At 36.0% G+C, this 19,157-nt stretch overlaps 1 pseudogene; it reads left to right on the top strand.

Annotated features, from left to right (window-relative positions):
- The first annotated feature begins 645 nt into the window (after window positions 1–645).
- LOC109103147 lies at window positions 646–6,907 on the top strand (annotated as a pseudogene).
- The last annotated feature ends 12,250 nt before the right edge of the window (window positions 6,908–19,157 follow it).

The following is a 19,157-nucleotide window of genomic DNA, read 5'->3' as shown; positions in this document are numbered from 1 at the left end:
TTTATAAGATCATACTGAAGGCGGAGCGATTTGACCAATCAGATGAAGGGGGCATTTCAGTGCCACCCACATGTGCAAATGAAATATCAAAACCATAATCCGATTTGTCAAACACAAATGAAACATGAGAAATCGAGCCGAGATCACATTTTCGGTTTGTTAAACAAAATAAATAAATAAATAAATGAGCCATCTTTTAATTTCTCATTAATCCATTCCAAATAAGAAATGAAGTGATCAAAACACACAGGGACAACAAAAGTTGTTATAAGTTTTTTACTCAATCAGACGTGCAGTCTGGGTTATATGAAGCAACGGGAACACTTTTTGTAAGCGAAGAAAACAAAAATAACGACATGTCTGATGACAGATGGAGTATTCTGAGGACGACTTTAATACCTTTCATGGTCCTTGACACTGTTATTTATTTGGCAGTCTATGGGACAGTCACAAGCCACCAGGTTTTCATCCAAAATATCTTAAATTGTGTTCCGAAGACGAACGGAGCATTTACGGGTTTGGAACGACATGGGGGTAAGTGATTAATGACAAAATGTTCATTTTGGGGTGGAGTATCCCTTTAATCTATGAGCTGGAGTTCTTCAGATGAACTGAGGAGGGCAGCAATACGCCTTTGAAGCGTCTAAGCTGCCGCAAATCACACAAGAAGAAGAAGAAGCATCAGCTCTCGTCTGTTTCTGACACGGCGCGACTTTTCCGGTTGGACTCTGAAGACGTGGCTCTGTTTCTTCAGTATTACGAGTCAGGCTATGTGCTACTGTTAAACCGAGTATAAGTCACCACTCTGACATTTTGAGTCGTAGAAACAGCTGGACGGACAGTGTCCGTGACTGAGTCCACTGACGGATCCTCGCCTGAAAGGAAACAGAAATGGTACGGTTGTTTGTTTGTTTTGTGTTTTTAGCAGGATAGAGCTAGCAGCTAGCGCTATAGCTCATAACTCATAGTGTAAAACAACATACATTTTTGTAGTGTCAATTACTATATAGTGTCTGTCCCATCTGTTTTTTTAAGACATCATAGAAGTAAGGGAACGTTGCCAGATAGGCTTTGATATCTGATACAGCTAAACAGCTAAAGGTTAGCTAGCTAATTAGATTGTCATCAGAATTAATTACAGTTAAAGAAGTTAACAAAAGTAACTATTTTTTTTTCAGTGTCTATATGACAAAACGTTCATGTAATATATTACCTTTTATTTTGTCTTCTTAAAATCATTTAGATATAGAATGGTTATACAGGTAACGTTAACAGGTTGTAGCTGACAATTCAGATGTTGACTTGAATATGAATGACCTGTTAATAATAAAACCTATATAGATGCATATAGGTATATATATATATATATATATATATATATATATATATATATATATATATATATATATATATACATATATACATATGTGTAAATCACACTGCTGTTCAAAAGTTTGGGATCAGTAAGATTTTGAATGTTTCTTAAAGAAGTCTCTTTTGCTCATCATGGCTGCATTTATTTGACCAATGTATACTTTAAAACAATAATTTACTTTGAAATATAATTTATTGCTGTGATCAATGTTGAATTTTCAAAAAAAAAAAAAAAGTACTGCGCTCAAACTTTTGAACGGTAGTGTATATTATTATTACAATATATTTCTATTTTGAATAAATGCTGTTCTTTTTAACATTTTATTCTTCAAAGAATCCTGAAAAAAGTATCACATGTTTCCAAAAAAAATATGAAGCAGCAAAACTGTTTCCAATATTGATATTAATCAGCACATTAGAATGATTTCTGAAGGATCATGTGACACTAAAGACTGGAGTAATGATGCTGAAAATTTAGCTTTGATCAGAAATAAATTATTATTTTAAAATATTTTAAAGTAGAAAATCATTGTTTTAAAATAACAATAATATTTCACAATATTACTTTTTTTCTGTATTTCTGATCCAATAAATGATGAGCAGAAGAGACTTCTTTTAAAAAAAAACATAAAAAATCTGACTGATCCCAAACTTTTGAATGGCAGTATATATGTATATGTATGTATGTATGTATGTATATATATATGTGTGTGTGTGTGTGTGTACACAGTAGTCAACATTTGAAGTGGATGGAAGAAGTTCATCAAAGTTGTCCTAAGACAAGAATGGGTATTGTTTTGGTTTTAGGACATCTTTGATGAAAGGTTTTGATCCACTTCAAATGGTGTGTGTGTATATATAATACATTTCATTTTATATCTGGTTTTATAGAAAAACATTAGGCATTAAAACAACATGTGTTATATTATTAGTTTACAATTATTTATGGAAATCGTTTTTTTTCTTTGTTTTAGCCAATGTTTTATTGCTAAGTGTAAAACTTTACATCATTCTCATAATAAACAGTTTTATTTTTATACTATTATAGTTTATATATTTTGAGTTAGCTTTTATTTTAATATTTTCAGTTTTAGTAATTTAGTTTTGTGCTTTTGTTATTTTTATTAAGTTTTCTTAAATATTTCTGTTAAGCTTAAATTTGTTTTAGTAATTTTAGTACTTTTACTTTAATTTTATTTATTTTAATTGCCAAAACAGCATTTTTAATCTTTTAATCTTAAATTCTTAAACATTTTAAGCTTTTGATATTTCTATTTCATTTTATTTTAGCTTCATTTCAATTAAAAAACAAAGAACATTTTTAATAGTTTTATTTAACTGTAACAACACTAAGTTATACTTTGTGTGTCATTGAACTTAACCCACCAGTCAAAATTTTGCACACTTCAACCTTAATTCAACCATTTGTATTAATTATTATTTTTACAGGTAATGTGTGTTGGTTGTCATCTTTGAAAAGATGTTGTGCTACAGTCTCATTTCTGAATGCCGTCAACATCATAATCAAAAAGCCAGTTGTCTTTGTAATTGTGCTTCATCTGATTAGGTTTTAATGTCAGTCAAATCTTTGCAGGTGCTCTTGGCAGCGGCGGTGTGCACTAAGGCAGGAAAAGCCATAGTGTCACGACAGTTCGTAGAGATGACACGAACTCGTGTCGAGGGTCTTCTGGCTGCCTTTCCCAAACTGATGAATACAGGAAAGCAGCACACTTTTGTGGAAACGGAGAGTGTGCGCTACGTCTACCAGCCCCTGGAGAAACTCTACATGGTTCTGATCACTACAAAAAACAGCAACATTCTGGAGGACTTGGAGACACTAAGGCTTTTCTCCCGAGTGGTAAAACTTACTTTTTAATTTTTTTTACTTTTTGCACTTCTTGGCTGTGTCTTGAATAAGTGATTGATTTCTGTGTTTTTACAGATCCCTGAATATTGCAGAGTGCTTGAGGAAAGTGAGATCTCAGAGCACTGTTTTGATATCATATTTGCTTTTGATGAGATCGTAGCTCTGGGCTACCGCGAGAAACGTTAACCTGGCCCAAATTCGCACTTTTACTGAGATGGACTCACATGAAGAGAAGGTCTTCAGGGCTGTCAGAGAGGTCAGATATTCCCTTCAGTTTAATGAAACATCCAGAGCTTAATTACACTTTGCTTTCAGTTTGTATTGAACTAACTCTAATCGTCTTGGTTTCTCTCAATTTTCCACTTTAACAGACCCAAGAAAGAGAAGCAAAGGCTGAGATGAAACGCAAGGCCAAAGAGCTGCAGCGAGCAAGACAAGATGCTGAACGGGCCGGAAAGAAATCGCCAGGCTTCGGAGGTTTCGGAAGTTCAGGAATGAGCAGCAGCATATCAGCCACCATCATCACTGATACAATAGAGCCAGAGAAGCCCAAAGTGGCTCCTGCTCCAGTCAGGTATGAGCTGTAACTGTAAACTATGACACATCTACTGTAAATACATAAGCAAACAGAAGATAATCTGTCCTGTTCCTCTTGTAGGCCGAGTGGGTCCAGTAAAGCGCTGAAGCTGGGTGTCAAAGGGAAAGAGGTAGATAACTTTGTGGACAAACTAAAGTCAGAAGGAGAAAATATAATCGCATCCGGTGCAGGAAGGAAGGCATCAGAGGCATCTAAAGTTCTTCAGCCTCCAGTGAATATGGAGAGGTATTGCTTACTCATTTCATTTCAGTATCTGCCACATTCTACTCCCTATGCTATGTTACCTACACTACCAAAGTTACCTACACTGTTTTTTTGTTTTGAGAGAGAGAGTGTGAAAAGGGACAGTAAAGATATTTCCAAAAAATTAATACTGTAAATGCTGGTTTTTTTTTGTTTTTTTTTTACTTTCTATTCATCTTGACAATCTTGAAAAAATAATTTATCACAGTTTCCTGAAAAATATTTTTTTTTCCAAACAAAATCTAACGTTTTTTTCAGTGTTCATAATATTAAGAAATATTTATTGAGAACCAATTCGTCATATTCAAATTATTTCTTAAGGATCGTGTGACACTAAAGACTAGAGTAATGGCTGCTAAAATTCAGCTTTGTATCACAGGAATAAATTACATTTTAATATATTTAAATACAAAACAGGTATTTTAAATATTAATATTTCACAATTACTGTTTTTACTGTAAGCAGAGACATTCAAAAATATTAAAAAATCATATTGACCACATTTTTGAACAGAAGTGTATTTTCGTATTATAATGTTATTATTTTCCGATTATGCCAATTGTTAATAGTTCATGAACTCTGTTTGTTTCCCAGCGTACATCTGAGGGTGGAGGAGAAGATCTCTCTGACCTGTGGTCGGGATGGTGGACTGCAGAACATGGAAGTTCTGGGCATGATCACTCTGAAAGTCACAGATGAAAAAAATGGCCTGCATTTCCATACTCATCAACACAATGACAAGAAAGGAGCCCAGCTACAGGTGTGTGTGAGACAGTTCAGCATGTCAAGGTCTCAGCGTGTATTTTGAAGAGGAAGTTGTTGACAGTCTGATATTTTTAGAAGAGAACACTCCACTGGCCATATGACTCAATAATGTTTCGTTTATTCTTTAGACTCACCCTCATGTTGATAAAAAGCTGTTCACCACCGAGTCCCTGATCGGTCTGAAAAACCAGGAGAAGTCCTTCCCTCTCAACACTGATTTGGGGGTGCTGAAATGGAGGTTACAGAGCACTGATGAGTCCCTCATTCCTTTAACAAGTGAGTCTTATCTCGCTTCTGCATTAAGTGTTCATGAATAAAGTTTTTGAACTCAAGGTTTTAGTGTAACAGTACTCATCACAAAACATTTCAATCATGAACGTACCTTCTGTACTCTCAGTTAACTGTTGGCCATCAGAAAGTGGAAGTGGCTGTGATGTCAACATTGAGTATGAGCTTCAGGACGAGGGGCTCGAACTCAATGATGTTGTCATTACTAATCCCCCTGCCGTAAGTGCTTATTCAGATCATTATATTTTTTGCATTTATTTAAACTGTATGTATAATAATTTGAAAGAAGTATAATAATTTTTAATTAGCAAAATGCACATAAACATTATCAAAATCCATATCCATAAACAACCTCTGTCTCCTGGGATCATGCAGGTCAGGTGTAGGTGCTCCTGTGGTTGGTGATCTGGATGGGCAGTATAACCATGACAGCAGGAAAAACATCCTGGAATGGTCACTTCCTGTCATTGATGAGAAAAACAAGAGTGGCAGCCTGGAGTTCAGTATGGATGGCAAACCCAACGACTTCTTCCCAATCCATGTTTCTTTTGTCTCCAAGCGAAACTTCTGTGACATTCAGGCAAGTTATGCAGCATTTCATACAACAAAATTGAGCACATGTGAGAAAGGAAATTACTTTATATTCATTGTTTCCACAGGTGGCCAAGGTGACATATGTAGAAGGAGGGAGCCCAGTCAAATTCTCCTCAGAGACGTCTTTTGTTGTGGATAAGTATGAGATCCTGTAAATGTTTCCTGGTGGAAGATCGTTTTAACCTGCCAGCCAGCTTAATGGATCAGAGAGCACGCTGTGTGTCAACATGGGCTGCAGTACTTCTGTGTTTCTGTTTGTCTTAAAGGAAAATAATCTACCTTTTATAAACTGGACCCTTCGGCTGCTCAAGTACTAAGTGCAGTCAGCTACACCTGCCAGATAAGACAAAGAAAGTAATAATAGAGCACTGCACCTGTAGACATCAAGGGAAGATCAGTGTCATCCTACAGCAGATGCATTATAAGCCCGTATGAACCCTCCTGACACTTCAAAGAGATAGATTAAAATTGAAAACTTAAATAATTGTTGCATGGATTTTGTATAGAATTGCAACCTAATCAAATTTTTTTCCAAACCATGTGATCCGCATCGGTTCATTAGCAATTTGGCTTTATTTCTAATCGTCACTGGTTTTCAAATATGGAAACAGACCTAATATTGTAGTACCAAATGAATGTGTGGGTGATGAATAAATCAGCTGTGCTTGTGCAATAAGAACTGACTAAATTCAGACTCATAATTTTTCATCTCTTTAAAATGACACCTCCCATGCTGTTAAGCTTTTAGTAAATATGAATATTGTCTACATCAAAAAAAGTACAAATGCTATTTGCCTTTGCCCCCCCCCCCACCTTTTGTTTCAGTTTATATTTATGTAATTTGTTTGAAGAATAATCTAAACAGGAAGATTTTTCATTCTTAGTTGTTTTGTAAGTAATTTTACACATAATCTGTTTAAATGTTTTTGTTTTTTTTTTTTATTCATTGCTGCATTTATTTGGCTAAACAGGAAAATATATTCTCTCCGGCTTCCCAGATGTTGTTAAGAACGGATTTATTTTTTTTTGTATTTCCATAACGTTAAAAAATACATTTTTCAGCGTACACTCAAAGATGATTACGGAATGCCAAGTGGAGGATTACGACATTCCATTCTGCTGTAAAATACTTATGAATACCTTTAATCAATAATAAAGTCAGATTTAATTAAAGTGTATTTTCTGGGCTCTTCCTGCTTTAATATGTGGTTTTGCCTAGAATTTTGAATACTGTAGCTGCATGATACGTATATTAGTGTTGCAGGCTAGAGTTAGGGGGTTGTTTAAAATCCCTAAGTCTATGTATTAAAGACAGCAGCATAAATCATGCCATCAAATCATAAATCAGTGCCTCAACTCATGTGGCTTGTTGAGTAGTGGCATGTTTAAGCACCTGGAAATCCCTAGCAACATGTTAAAAATTCTCTCAGGTGGTTGATTGTAGTCATTGTTTTGCTGTAAGAATGGTGAGTATTATCTGTAAAGATAAATTCAATGCCTATTTATCATTTATTGGTCAAATCATTGCAATGACATTATTTTATATATATATATATATATAATATATATATATATATAATATGGTATATATAGGTGAATCCCTAGTGATAATGCCAGGTTAACTGTACTTTAACCATTTCTTAATCATTGTGTCTTTAAATGGTTAAAACTTGATACAGTCTATACTTGTTGAATCATAAATTTGTGTTGCTGCATATTTTACTAAATGCCAAATTCATAGTCACTGAGCACAGCTGAAGGCTGTGAAGTGCGACCCACATCTACAGAGATGATCTGTATGTGAAACATGGTCTGTCTGGTTAAATCTGCCTCGATGTTTGATGTTGCCTCTAATCCACAAGGAAAGTTTTAGGGCCGGGGCTGAGAAAGCAGATTTAACATCTGATTTGTGGGTTTGATGAAGGGACTGAAGGGTGTAGGCCGCACAAATAGGGACTGTATCTGACCTGACCTAATTTCCTATCTGATCGCTCGCAATGGAGGAATAATGAGGTGAGGTCTGGAGGGAGTGATTGTAAGGGAGAGGAAGTAAAGGTTGCTCATAACACATCATGAGAGCGTCAGATGTAAACTAACAGATGTAAAGTAGTTCTCACACTGTCCCAGACAAATCAGTTGGTGACCATATGGTTCCCTTGAGAGCAGGAGAGGGGGTGTATCCCTGTTTGGGGTTGAGGTAAAAGAGGAGGGGTGTTAGTGACCACTATCTCGGTCATAAAAGAGGGCGGGGCTTTCTTTCGGATGAATGAACAAACCGATAAGTACTGAGCCAGGCTTTGTTAAAGGGTCACATGAAAGAGTGAGAGGGGGCAGAGCATGGGCTAGGAACTTACATGGTCACAAGGGATTTTAGGATCAGTCTGAGATTCATTAAAAACATTTTAATTATTTACGAAGGATTAAGTTTTTGTAGTTAATGATTTGTGAGTTTGCTGGAGGTCAGTGGCATGTATTGCTCTGTATCTCAGTATGAAGTAGGCCATTTGTTTAGGTTGGCTAATGAGGAATAAGACGTTCAGGATCCCAAGATACAGCAGCAAAGCGTCCACCATCTGGAATCTAATATGATGCTCAAGAAGGTCCGATTTCAGGTTAGTTCCATTTTATTTCTAAAACCGAGCCATAAACCCTAACGGCGATGTCAATAACTGGACATGTGGAGTTTAGTATGATTTCATGCTTTTGGGTTTGTGCATGATGTGATGTGTGAATCTGAATTCATGCTTCTGTTTTCTGTACTTGGTTTCTTAGATTTGTGTCATCTTTAAATGTGTATATATCTGGAGTTTCAGACAGAATGGAGTGATTTGCCAGTTCTGATATATATATAAAAAATAAAATTATATTTAAATTAATTGTATATTTTAGTTTATTTATAGTATAGTTAGTTAAATGTTATACTTAACTTTTTTTGCATCATCAGAACAGGCAAACAAAACAAGTATTGTTTTTCATAATTTCACAATTTGTCATAATTGTAACTTTTATTATATATATTTTTTTTGTTTTGTTTGTTTTCTATAATTGATTTTTTTATATTATAATTTTAGCTTTTATCTCAATAATGACTTTTTGAGTGTCATAATTATGACAGTATCTAATTTCTACTTTTTATGTCATTGTCGTATTTTCAACATTTGTCATAAGTATAACTAAAATATCTTAAGAACCTTTATTCATTTAACATCTACAATAGTGAAATCAGTGTATGTGTTTTCTGCATGCTGAATATAAAACAAAATCCAGAAGCTGGGTCACAGGTTTTAGGGCCTCAAGGGGCTGACAAAATAATCCCATTCTTCCAGAGGCCATCGCAGGGACATTTTCCCGCAATAAAAGTGAGAGCGAGAGTTAAATTCTTCCGCACCTGTCATAGAACCTCCAGCTGCCCTGCTTTCCCCCACTATGGTGACAAATCTTTGAGGTGGACCTTTAACCTTTGAGACACACAGGCAGAAATTAGATGCATTCTGAGTGAGCATGAGGAATTTCCTTAGGAAGAAACAGAACAAACAGCAGTCTTACTGGCCTAGGAGTTGAGTGCTTCTGCCACAGGTTTATTTCACATTTATGTGTTACATTAGGAAGGGGAGATGAGTAAATAGTTGGCCAGCTCAGCTTTATTTTAAAATTCAGGATAGTTATGTTGCTTTCTAGATTATTTGCATTGAGACAACATTATGAATTTGAGATAAGGGTTGCTTACCTGGTCCATCTAGTGATGTTGTGTTTAATGAGGTTATGATCAGTCACTAGAGGGCACTGTTGCATCATCATTCAAGATTGTATACCCTGACAGGGATTGTGGAAATTTGTATTTTGAATTGTTCAATAATCCTGGGCTAAATGCATAAATGTAAATGTAGGCTATATGTGCAAACAGGCTTTTTTGTCGATATCATGTTTCTCCATCGACCCAGAGATATTATTTCTTCAGTGTGAATAATGCTGTAGTGTACAGAAGCCATTTCTGCCACATAAGGAAAAATCATGCTTTGTTAAATCATAATTATGACATAACATTTGAAATTATCATAATTATGAGATAAAAAGTCAAAATTATGATATACTAAGTCATAAGTATGAGATTTTAAAAATCATAATTATGACATAAAGGGCTATATTACTTTTTATATACTTTTTTCTCAGTTTCTACTTTATATTATAATTGACCTTTAATTATATATCATTTCTGATTTTCATCTCATCATCAAAATTTTTTACTTTTTGTCTTATAATTATGACATAGAATCTCATAATTTCATCTGATGTCAATGTATGTTAATAATTTTGACTTTTTATGACAATTGTTTTTGTCATACTCTGATCTTTTTCTCTCTGTCATACTCAAACTTATCTCATAATTGTGACTTAGTATCTCATAATGCATTTATTTCAAAGTCATGATTAAGATAGATAGATAGATAGATAGATAGATAGATAGATAGATAGATAGATAGATAGATAGATAGATAGATAGATAGATAGATATCTTCTTCAGAAGTTCTGTGTAAATTCTCATGCCATCTCAAAACCTATAAATTATTATTCCATAATTTTCATCTAAGGTGACGAATAAACAAGTAAGATGAAAAACAACCCTCTTCTAAGCATTCCTCTTAATCATGAAACATCAAGCTCTTTTTAGCTGGCTCAGAGCCAGCAGACCACTCCAAAACGCTTGATGTGCCCCTCCTGTTGGCAAGAGATTCATTACTCTGAGAATCAAAACAGAAAAGGAAAAAGAGTCAAACTCAGTCACAAATGCAAGCCAGTGAGAAATACAACAGACTCCGTTAGAGTCTCATTGGAGAGAAGCTCCTGATCCTACAAGAGCATCCTTTTGTGTGTGTGTGTATGTGGTGCCAGTAAGAGTCAGGACTGGCACAGGACTATACAAACAGTGAAAAAAGCCAGACTGACCTCAGGTCTACAGTACTCTGGCAGCTTCCCAAGAAACACTCAAAGAGAGGAACAGCATTGTGGATGCCAGTGTCTTTTGTCCACCTTCTGCAGAAAAGTGAGTTTCAGCCTTTCCTGAAATGGACTTATTTTTGCAGCAGGGGTCTCTGCAAGGTTAGTGAACAAGTGAGGAGTTCTTATACTGAAAGAATGAATGCCTTGTGTCAGACTAGGAGTGGTTGTCAGAACAGGAAGGCAAAAATGAGTGAGAGGGGAGAGAGACAGTCACAGAGTGAGACGACTTTTGTCCTGTGCTGGACAAGAGATTCTGCTTAGTGTCTGTGATGGTTGGCTTCGAATGTGTGCCAGCAAGAGTCTATCCATCTTCATTATTTCATCTTCATGAGGAGCCATGTGTTTGCCTACAGAGGGTCTTGTTTCATAGGCTGCCAGAAAGTTTGTACAGGTAAGGTCTACTGTATGACTTGTAGGAAAACTTAACTTTTTTTTTTTGTCTGTTTTAAAAGGTTTACTTGGTGGATGATAGCTGTGTGTGTGTGTGTGTGTGTGTGTGTGTGTGTGTGTGTGTGTGTGTCACACATTGTGTGTGTGTGTATATATATATATATACACACATATATATATATATATATACACACACACACATACACATACACAGTGCCAACCACTAAGATTGGTATCTGCAACATTATAAATCTGCATCATTTATCTTTTTGATCTTTCACTCAAAAAAAAAAAATCACAAAATTCTAACCTATCATTGAAGTAAAACAGTGGAAAGTGGCGGGAAAATCTTATTATAAAATAAATGTTTTCTCCTATAATGCCTGAAGAGTTTGGAGAACAGCTGACAAGAAATCAGAGAACATTCCTTCATACAGAATCTCTCCAGATCCTTCAGATCCACAGCTCCATGTTGGTGCTTCTTCTCTTCAGTTCACCACACTCAAACTCTCCTCCTCACCGTGCATTAGGACGATATAGACACACGTCCTCTTCCAGGCAGATTTGAAACATCTTTAGTTGATTGGAACTTCTTAATTATTGCACTGATGTTGGAAATGGGGATTTTACATGCTTTAGCTCTTTTCTTACAGCCACTTTCTATTTTGTGAAGCTCAACAATCTTGTTCTGCACATCAGAACTATATTCTTTGGTTTTACTCCTTGTGGTGGATGATTAAGGGAATTTGGCCTTTGTGTCTTTCTGTTTATAATCCTGTGGAACTATTATCCTGAGGAAGTCATGGCTGGAGAATTTCATGCTCCTAGTCACCCTGGTGTGCAATAAAACAAAAACAAAAATTGTAACTATGAATGGGAACATATATAAATGGGAAATATTTTACTCATAATAATTTCTAGGGGTGCCAATCATTGTGGCCAACATGTATTGGAGAAAAACATTTATTTCATAATATGCGTTTCCCTCCAATTTCAATTGTTTGAAAGCAAGATTTATTTTCACAGCCACCTTTGCTCACAGTATTAGTGGTTGTATATATATTACTTTAACTGAACTCTTTTGATTATTTGAAAACTTTTGAACTTCGATTCTTGTCTGTTATTGTCACAGTCCATTCTTTTTTTCAATATACTAAAAATGTTTGAATCTCATGAAACCTGTCAATAATATATCCCAAGTCCAATTCCATCACAAAGGAAAAATAAATAAACTTAACTTTAACTAAGCAAACAGATAAGATCCCCCCATTGGATAATTACTGCATGGATGATTATGTTATGTGCCCAAAGAAAGGGGTCAGCTGACTACCTGAATATACTGAATGACCAGGCTATTCCATCAATTAATTTTTTTTTTCCCCTGATGGCACGGACATATTCCAAGATGACAATGCCAGGATTTATCGGGCTCAAATTGTGAAAGAGTGGTTCAGTGAGCATGCAACATCATTTTCACACACATGGATTGGCCACCACAGAGTCCAGAGTCAGACCTTTACCCCAATGAGAATCTTTAGGATGTGCTGGAGAAGACTTTGCGCAGCGGTCTGACTCTCCCATCATCAATACAAGATCCTGGAGAAAAATTAATGCAACTCTGGACGGGAATAAATGTTGTGACATTGCAGAAGCTTATCGAAATGATGCCATGGCGAAAGCGTGCCCTAATCAAAGCTAAAGGCAGTCCAACGAAATATTAGAGTATGTGACGTTTTTTTGGACGGGCAGTGTATATATATATATATATATATATATATATATATATATATATATATATATATATATATATATGTAATGCACTAAAAAAGAAGCTTACATTTTTAAGTTATGTTATAAAAAAGATATAGCCTATTATGAAAATTCGTTATAATGGAGAAAATTATTAAGAGAATTATGCAAATTCTCCTCAAATTGTTATTATTGTTACGCATCCGGATGTTTTAATTTTCAAATTTTTTTCTGTCAATTTCATTATCATTAATAGAGATTTTAATGTTATCCTCATTTATGCATTTATAATACTTTTTTTTAACTTGTATTGCATTAAAACACTGTAATCGCTCCCTCAGCTTTTACAGCACCTCAAATGCCCCAAACACACCCCAACCGTAACAGTTGCAATTTGAAGTGTGCTACACACAGGTTAGTGGGCCTGTACAAAACCACCTGTAGTGACACACTCTCCTCTATGTGCACTAGACACTTTTCACACACACTGTTATGTGCATAATCCCACAAAAGACTCAATAACATGTTATTTACATGCTCATGCACTACAAATCATCTTGCACTGTTCCCCAGCCAGCTGCTTGACTTACCCTTTGCACATATTATATATATAATTACACATATATTATGCATTATAGTAATGAGAATACTATAAAAAAGTAAAAAAAAAAAAAAAAAATAACAACCACCTGGTTATTTGGTTTGATTTGCAATTTTGTGACCGGAATTTCAGGGGAAATTGGTATAATTGTCCTGAAAGTAATGTCATAATGCAAACAAAATCTTAAAATAGGCTTTGTTTTATGTATATAATATTTAATTACTCATTTGGAGGTGAAATGACCTGAAAATGTTCTTGGCAGGATTTGTGAGATTCTGATCCAAAAATCTGGTCCAGTCAAATCAGCTGTGATCCAAACATAGACTGTTATTTTTAGAAGCCATAGCTGTTTGAAAGTGAAAGTGACGTGACATACAGCCAAGTATGGTGACCCATACTTAGAATTCGTGCTCTGCAGTTAACCCATCCAAAGTGCACACACACACACCGTGAACACACACCCGGAGCAGTGGGCAGCCATTTATGTTGCGGTGCCCGGGAAGCAGTTGGGGGTTCGGTGCCTTGCTCAAGGGCACCTCAGTCATGGTATTGCCGGCAGAGTATATATAAACTGATAGATTGATATATATACAGTATATATATCAGTTTTTTTCTGAAATTATGTTTTGCTTAGCAGATATGGTACGAGGTCCTGAAAATCTCTCACTGCCAAATGCAGGCAACAGGAATGAGCTTTGTCCTCATTTTTATCAGAGCTGAAGACACAACGTTAAGCAGCATTCTGAGAATCTTAGACTATACAGCCACTGGCCTCGGGAAATGACATAAAATGGTGAGAAAACAAGAAGGTGACAAGATGTGCCTCATCTTTTGTTTACTGAGGACAGATAGAAAAAGATCAGAGGCACCACACTCAAAGTGCCACGTTAGTTGCTCTCTCTCCTCCTGATCTCCCACCATAAAATAGAGCAGTCCATTGAGCAAGTACAGAGAAACAGGCAGAGGGGGAGTGTGGGGCCTTTCTATGATCACTTTGGAGAACTTTGGAGCATCAGTGGTGAGTGAAAAATGCTCCACTGGTTTTGGTTTTCATAATCAAGCCTCTATTGTCCAGGTCATCTGTTTCCAAAAAAAAAAAAAAAAGAGAGAGAGAGAATGGGCTGAAAACACAGGCCCTGCCAAAGAGCGCGTGTTTCATTGGGACCCTTTCAAAAGATGGTGATTGCTGGAATTAATTTGTTTATAAGTAGAATACAGACACATTCATTAACAGTGTTTGCTAAGGCAAACATAACAATTGCTATTGCTCATTCTGACAGTTGGGGGTTTGCTTTATCTACTTACTTTAAAGGATAGTTAACTCAAAAAAGAGTATTCTGTCATCATTTACTCACTACTTTGAAGAATGTTAGTAACCAAAAAGTTGACAGTAGCCATTGATGTCCATAGTAAAAAAAAAACATTTCTTCAAAATATCTCCTTTTTAGACCATTTGTTTAAAAAATGTGAGACACAAGGTAGTGAAGTTTTTATATAACTTGAGTGCCGTATTTTTAGAAAATTGTGAAACACTGAAAAAAAAATTGCAAGATCTGCAATGGTCAAACACATTCATATAGTGCATGTTTACATAGAAAAACAATGGAAACACAAAAACTGTTTGTGCTAATGACTTGAATATTAGGTTACCTCAAACTGTGTATCTTTCCAAAAGCTCTCAAGACAACATGGCAACTGCATAGCAACATGCTAGAAACTCTTCAAAACACCTTAGCAACCACATAGCAATGTGCTAAAAAGTCAAAACATCCTAGGAGCCACATACGTAGCAAAATGATGAAAAAGCTTTCTGAACACACTATCAAATCTAAAACAATTAAGCAAATGCATGTGATCTCCAAATCTTGCAGAACTTCCTGGCAACTACAGTACTTAGCAACAACTTCTTGGCATCATGGCAGTAAATTTTGAACGTTTTCCTTCCCGAAAATGTAACAAGGATGTGCATGTGTGTTTGGCCTCACAGCAACAACTGCACTTCACAAGACCAGTTTTCCAAGCTGATCTTTCCCACGTCTTGCTCTGGCTCTTCCTCTCTCTGTCTGAGATATCCTCCAGACACTTAAACACATTTCCCTGAACATCATTATTCACCACTATACTCCAGCACTAAGCAGCCCTGTGCTGAATTTCATTTGGGATTTGAAAGAGCTCTCATGGAAATGGATTTGTTATCAGACTGGCATAATATCAGGTCAGACTCTGAGTAAAAATGGCTCCAGCTGTGTTCAAAAGGTGCTGGAAAAGCTGTTTAATTTGGGTAAGTGATAATGTCATCCTTTTTCACACTGTCTACCCTCATGCTTTTACACCAAAAGGGCAAAAGAAGGACTTTCGGGTGGTATACACTATACAGTACATGACTGAATCTGAACAGATTTTAAAACACTAGGCATCACACACTTGCCAAAGAAGATTACAGAGAAAAACTGGACTTTTTATTACTGCACCTGAAATTTTACCTGAAATTGCATATTGTCTGAGTAGGTACTACATTTTAATAAGAACTTACTGTGCCGGTGTTAAAAAAGTGCATTCCACATTGTATAATCCGGGAACTTTTCGTCTACTCTGTTATAAATGCTATGAATTCAGACATATACTCTTTTCACCCATTATACAGTAGGGAAGTAGGTATATTTGGATGCAGGGTATGTGTTTCTAAAATGGGTTTAAAAATATCAAACATGTCTGATGTTCTTCGACTTGACAGATTCATAGCCTGAAGCTAAAATCTGAGTCTTTGCCCATCATACACAACATTATTTTCTGCAAAATCTGTCAATGACTTCCCCACACTTTTTTTTTTCTTTTCACTTTAACTCTGTCTGCCTAAAATCTGCAGACTAGCATTGAATTGTCCAGACTTTAAATTGGGACTGAAATTTGAGCAAAAGTCATGTTGTGTATTCCAGCCTTTACTGAAATATTGTGAAACAGTCTGAGACAAAAGAACGGTTGGATGAAGGAGGTCATTGACGATATTTCCATTAGACCAAGAGATTTCCAAAGCTGTTTCCTTTACTCCGCATCCACCAGCCCTTCTTCAGTTACTCTCTGGAAAAAAAAATTGGAGTACATACTGGAGACCAGGTTGGGCAGGAGTGTGGATAGTCAGGAACTAGAGTCAGGAGGAGAGGGGTGAGTCTGGGACGCTTGCTTTGGCAGCAACCCATTGTATCACAAGAGCTTTCAATAGCACAGTGTAAGGAGGTGTTGACATCGTTCTCCTTCAGCCTTGAGGCTTTGTTACCCTGCGTGCGAGCCACTTTCTGCCACTCTCCAGCTGAGGTGAAAATCTTGGCTTTGAGCTGCTCACATTTTTGGATGGAGATTAAAGTGATGATCTGAGGAGTTTTGCCAAGGCGTTGAGGACATTGCCCAATGCCTGGTGCACTTGAGCGAAGTCTGACCTCATGTTGTAGTCATGTGAATCTCTTTCTCATCCAAGATTTATTAAAAATAAAAAATAAAAAAAATAGAAGCAGAAAACTAAGCTTTTGAACTGGATTTGGTGGCATCAAGCTTTGGACCAAGCATTGGAGATTTGGAAGAACTGGCTATGGCTTTGGAGCTTCTGTTTAGAGGATATAAGCATGTGTAACGATCCCATGAGGTCAACATCTGTGCAAAGTTAAAGCAATTTTTTGAGCATGAAATATAGAATCGAGTCTTGAACTCTGACCCCACGCCTTGACACATGTTAAACAGGGCTTTTTCTGCATGCTTTATAGTCTGTGTAGGTGCTTGTGTCTATGAATTTGAAGTTTGCGTCCTGTGGTCCTGAGTAGAAGAGAGCCAGGCCCCTTCGCCACTCCTTTGCAGGGATTAAACACGGTGAAAAGAGTTCTTTGTGCTGGCTGCACTGGAATGCATGTTGAGCCCATGTATTTAGGAAACAAACAGTCAAAGTCAACGGAACATTTGAGCAAGTGCCTGCTGGAATATTGTGTTCACTCAAGCCCCTGCCTTGTGCAGCCCCCTCAACATGGAGCACCAGAGAAAGAGTGACACACTCTCAATAGTAGCATTCAAACCAGGAAATTATTAGTCTGATGAATTTTGTGCTAGCATGCACAGAAAAAAAAAACACTCTCTTCAACCTATGGAAGCCTAAAATAATTATGTTTATGTGTCAGAATGACTGCATTGTATATCTTAATGTGACTTTATAGAGTAATGTGGCTTTCAGTCTTGCAGTTGTGACTTTATTACTTATATCTGAGATTTTATTTCTCATAATTTTGACTTTATATTTCACATTGTGACTTTATCTTAATTTTGTCTTCGTATCTCAGAATTGCAGCATTACTGGTATATCTCACAATGCGACTTTACTGTGGCTTTCAACCCTGCCATTTTGACTTTGTTACTGACCACAGAGACTTTATTTATCATATTTTGACTTTATACCTCACAATTGGGACTTTATCTTGCAATTACACCAATTTCTTTTTCATTTTCACTTCATATCTCAGAATTGCAGTATTTTATCTCATAATGTGACTATATATTAAATGTGGCTTTAAATTCTGTATGGATAAAGTTGGTTTTAATCTTGCAATTATGACTTTGTTGCTCACAACTGAGGCTTTATTTCTCATAGTTTTGACTTTTTATCTCACAATTGTGACATATATCTATATCATATGACTTTAAATCTTGCGATTAAGACTTCTCATTACATTGACTGTTATGGCTGTATGTTAAGTATTTGCCTCTTTATCTTACAGTGTGACTATTTCTTATTTTAAACCTCTAAATATTGGTAATCTTTTTATTTATTTATATATCTTGTAGAAAAGGCTTTGAAATTATTGCACTTTTTGTATGTAGAGTTATGAGTAGGCCCAGAAATTAATTGTTTGTTTATTCAGTAATTTATTTAAAATTTTCTTTGCTGGTTTGGTTTGAGGGAAAATCTAAATAATTCTGTGAAATGAGTTTAAAAATGTAAAAAAAAAAAATAATAAAAAAAATTGGTTTGTTTGACTAGTGGAAAACAGGGCAGAGTGTTTGATAAAATCTGTTAGGAACGATCTTCTTCTTCTTTTTTTTTTTTTTTGCAATTCCATTTGGTCTATGAACTTACAAGCTTAAAAAAGAAAACAATTTATTAGGTTCATTTGAAATTGTTTGATACTTGGTCTCTGTGAGGAGAAATGGAGAGTGCAAGGCTTGTCCCACAGGAAACTCTGTCTGATACGAAGTCTCCATATAGGCTCAACAGTCAGTAGTGTCATCCTGTTTGTTTGTCATGTTTCCTCTCTACTGTTTAGGGGACATCTTCTAGATTGATCTCCCCAGTGCCCACTTATATTGTTGATGACTAAATTATCATTGATGTTGTTATGATTAGAGGTGCTACTATATGTTTAGATGATGATACCTTTAAAAAGGCTTGTATTATGCCAAAATTTACCCTGCTGGGAATCTAATGTTTTGGAACATGATAGCTGGTTTCTTCAGATTAGACCAACTTAAGTGGTCAAGCTGTGTTTTTTGAACATGGTCAATGGTCAACCTGTTAACAACTAGCTAATGACAATCTTAGACCGGCTAGAAAACAGATGGATTTTTCTCCAGTGTAGGCCTGTATAACCCCACCTCCTTTGGCTAGTTGTCAACAATAGACTCTTTCTTGCTCTTATCTCAGGGTTATATATTTC

Source organism: Cyprinus carpio, chromosome A15 (assembly GCF_018340385.1).
Source record: "Cyprinus carpio isolate SPL01 chromosome A15, ASM1834038v1, whole genome shotgun sequence".
In the NCBI taxonomy this organism is placed as follows: domain Eukaryota; kingdom Metazoa; phylum Chordata; class Actinopteri; order Cypriniformes; family Cyprinidae; genus Cyprinus; species Cyprinus carpio.
This window is presented reverse-complemented; position numbering and strand designations above follow the sequence as displayed.